The sequence below is a fragment of the Eschscholzia californica genome, unplaced genomic scaffold (assembly GCF_041429995.1).
Source record: "Eschscholzia californica isolate CP2 unplaced genomic scaffold, dmEscCali1.0.p SCAF_4, whole genome shotgun sequence".
Classification (NCBI taxonomy): Eukaryota; Viridiplantae; Streptophyta; class Magnoliopsida; order Ranunculales; family Papaveraceae; genus Eschscholzia; species Eschscholzia californica.
In genome coordinates, this window is record NW_028238461.1 from 36,433,788 (window position 1) to 36,437,997 (window position 4,210).

Below are 4,210 nucleotides of genomic sequence, written 5' to 3' on the forward strand. Positions count from 1 at the left end.
AAGTTAGTGGATAACACGATTCGGTGTGAATTGGAGAAACTTCAAACCTATCGTGAGATGTCGAATTACTTAGCAGATATTTTATGCAGACAGACTTTGCAACACAATATAAGTCGGAAGCTGACATTAGAAAGATGAAACAAAGAGGTATGAGTATTCAAGAATTTCATTCCGTAATGACTAGTCTTTAGGATCATTTAACCCTTAAAGAATTTGAAGAGTTGTAGGTTTTTTATCACTATATTGTTCATAGGGAGGAATTGAATTTGGTTCAGTTCTTGATGGCTTTGGGTAGTGATTTTGAATCTATTCGAAGCACAATTCTGCATAGTAACCCATTCTCTCTCTATCGCTAAAGTGGTAAGCGAGATTCTGAATAAAGAGACACGTCTCTAAGTATCAAATAGGGAAAAACATTCTTCAAGCACCCTCACCAACTGTACTAGTTGTTTTTTTTTTTTGTTAAAGAGTACTAGTTAGTTCAACAAAAAAAAAAAGAGTACTAGTTGTTCATTCGAAACCAAATTATACTAATAATCAAACAAACCCTCTATAGGGTTAAATAATATGGACGAGTGCAGATGCAAATGGGTCACTAGAAGGTTCAATTTGCCAACTTACTATACAAGACACAACAAAATAAGCGAACTCGTAAGCCTTTTCATTATAACGTTGCAGAAGTTATACCACCATCAGACTCGCCTCGTTCTATTGGCTCATCATCTTTTGTGCCTAAAATTGATGATGTCATCGTTTATTTTCAAATATTTCAACAATTTCTTGATATGCAGCCGATGCTATGTCCCGCTTCCCCTCCCCAATACCCTTTACCTCATACGTCTTCTCGAACCACATTGGACTCTTTAGATCAACTTCAGAGATTCTTAACCATGAAACCACCTCTTCTAAAGGTTTACTTTCCTGTCTCTCTTCTTCGGGTATGCCCTCTTTAGTTTAGATCTTAGAATATGAAGTTTCCCTTCATATGTGTCCTTATTTATCATAATATTGGAGTATATGGAGGAAACAAAATTTTCTCTATGCTATTTTCACCAACCATCGACCAATTTGTATCTCTAGAACTTTATCTTTCACCGACACCCACTTAACTTTCACTCAATGAAATTCTTCTCAAATCAATTCCAAATGAAATACAAATTTATATGTGTTCAAAATTTCATTTACTCCCTTATCTTCTTTCTGTCTCGTAGGCCATAATCATCTCTCTTTCCTCCACCGGTAAACCACCTTTACTAATTACTCCATATGGTTTTCAGATAGCCTCTCCTCTCCAAAGTCCAAACTAAACTTCCTTTCTCTCTCTCTCTAGAATTCTAGAATTGTAGATATGACGGAATACCGAGTACCTACTATGAATTTATGGTCGGATGATAATTCGTCTATGATGGATGCTTTCATGGCTTCCGATCTATCTCCATTCAATTGGCCACCACCACCACCTTCTTCTTCAACCTCAACTACAACAATAACAACAACAACAACTGTTACTCAGAACAATGATCCAACCAAAACCCTAAATCAACCTCAACCTCAACCTCAACAACAACCATCGTCATCATCGATTTTGTTTAATTTAGAAACTTTACAACAACGTCTTCAAGTCCTAATTGAAGGAGCAAGAGAAAGTTGGACTTACGCAATCTTCTGGCAATCATCAATTGATGTTTCTGGTGCTTCTGTTCTTGGATGGGGAGATGGTTATTACAAAGGAGAAGAAGATAAATTAAAGAAAACAACAACACCTGCTTCAGCAGCTGAACAAGAACACCGTAAAAAAGTTCTTCGTGAACTTAATTCTTTAATTTCTGGTGTTCCTGCTTCTTCTTCTTCTGATGACGATCCTGTTGATGAAGAAGTTACAGATACTGAATGGTTTTTTCTTGTTTCAATGACTGAATCTTTTATTAATGGTTCTGGTCTTCCTGGTAATGCTTTTTTTTCTTCTGTTCCTATTTGGTTAGCTGGAAGTGATATACTTTTGAGTTCATCTTGTGATAGATCAAAACAAGCTCAAATGTTTGGATTACAAACTATTGTTTGTATACCTTTGTCTAATGGAGTTGTTGAATTAGGTTCTACTCAATTGATTTTTCAAAGTTCAGATCTGATGAATAAAGTCAAGTTTTTGTTCAATTTTACTAATCTTGAAACTGGATCTTGGCCGCCGCCGCCGCCGTCACAACAAACTGATCAAACTGAGACTGATCCTTCTCTTCTTTGGATATCAGAACCTTCTTCTGTGATTGAAATTAGGGATTCTGATGTTAATAATACACCTCCTGTTCCTGCTCCTGCTCTTGTTAATTCTAATCCTCAAGAGATTTCAAAGTCGGTTCAATTTGAAAACCCTAGCTCCAGTACCCTAACTGAAAACCCTAGCTCAATTATTCATGTTCCTCAGCAACAACAACAGCATCAACAACAAGAACAGAACACCCAGTCTTTCTTTGCACAAGATTTAAATTTCTCTGATTTCAGATTTGGTGATGGAAGTAATATGAAGAACAATAATCAACAATCTTGCAAACCAGAATCAGGTGAAATTTTGAGTTTTGGTGAGAGTAATAGAAGAAATTCTTCTGGTTCTAATGGTAATTTATTATCCAATCAGACTCAGTTTGTTCAAGATGATAATCAGAAGAAAAAATCAGTAACATCTAGAGGAAGTAATGAAGAAGGAATGCTTTCATTTACTTCTGCTGTGGTTTTGACTTCTTCTGGTGTTAAATCAAATGGGGTTGGTGGTATTTGTAGAGTTGATTCTGATCATTCTGATCTTGAAGCTTCAGTAAGAGAAGCTGAAAGTAGTAGAGTTGTTGATCAAGAAAAACGACCTAGAAAACGAGGACGAAAACCCGCAAATGGTAGAGAAGAGCCATTAAATCATGTTGAAGCTGAAAGACAGAGGAGAGAAAAACTTAACCAGAGATTTTATGCTTTAAGAGCAGTTGTTCCAAATGTTTCTAAGATGGATAAAGCTTCACTTTTAGGAGATGCAATTTCTTATATAAATGAGCTTAGAACAAAGCTGCAAAAATCTGAATCCGAAAAGGAAGAATTGGTATCACAAGTTGTGTCATTGAAGAAGGAATCTAGAAATCCTATCGCAAATCCACTAATTGATCAAAATCTCAAAACTTTGAATCAAAATGGGAGTAACTCCTCTAATATGGATATCGATGTTAAAATACTGGGTTGGGAAGCAATGATAAGAATTCAAAGCAACAAGAAGAATCACCCAGCTGCTAGATTAATGGCAGCTCTTAAAGAGCTTGATTTGGATGTGAATTATGCTAGTGTTTCGGTCGTCAAAGATTTAATGATTCAACAAGCTACAGTGAAAATGTCTAGTAGAATTTACACTCAAGAACAGCTCAAAGCTGCTTTATCATCCCAAGTATCCGATCTTCGATAATCAAAGCAATCAAAAACTTCCCGAAAAGAATTTGTAATGAATTCTGGAATGTTTTAGGTACCCAAAAATGGGAAATCAACTGAATTTGAATTTCCAAATGGATTACTGGTAAAGCTCAAAGGGGAAGGAGATGAATTATCAAATAGAGGGAGATGAAAGAATGCAAAATGTGCTTGAACCAGTTGTGCAAATTCAGGTAACGATAATCGAACTTTTAAAATTGGGTTAGTAATATGATCTCCTTCCTTGTATATAGTTGAATTTGTAGATGTTTTACTAGAAATTGTCAAGTAGTCTTGTTTATCCTTCCTGCTAGAGAAGAAGGCAAATTTGTATTTAAGTCTGAACTTAGCAATAATCATAATGTGTTGTAGTCTATTGTATTTGTATGTTAGTAGTCATGTTTTTATCTTGTTTTTTGAGTGAAGTTCATAAAGTGTTCAATAATGAATCCAATTTTGTTAATTAATGAACTCTTTTCAAATATGTTTAGTTTGAACTCTTCATGATTTTGGATCTCATTCGTGTAGGTAATATATATATAAACAACTGCTTCGAGATCTGCTAGGTTTGAATCTCGATTCGATTATGAAGTACGCTCCATAATTCAAGTTAAACTCCCAACCCGAAGTTTCAAAAATAACAATTTATTTAGAGGATTATGGCTGAAAGTGAACCCGGTTACTAACGACTTTTTAAGTCTAATCCTATGGTTATTTGGGTAGATTAGCCGCTCCCAACTGCTAATAATAGATAGTTACAACATCTCTAATG

The 4,210-nt window shown here is 35.3% G+C and overlaps 1 pseudogene across 1 annotated transcript; it reads left to right on the forward strand.

Moving 5' to 3' along the window:
• Positions 1-519: 519 nt before the first annotated feature.
• Positions 520-3,922, forward strand: LOC147544386 (transcription factor MYC2 pseudogene; annotated as a pseudogene). The gene has a single exon (XR_015223260.1). The product of XR_015223260.1 is annotated as a transcription factor MYC2 pseudogene (transcript).
• The last annotated feature ends 288 nt before the right edge of the window (positions 3,923-4,210 follow it).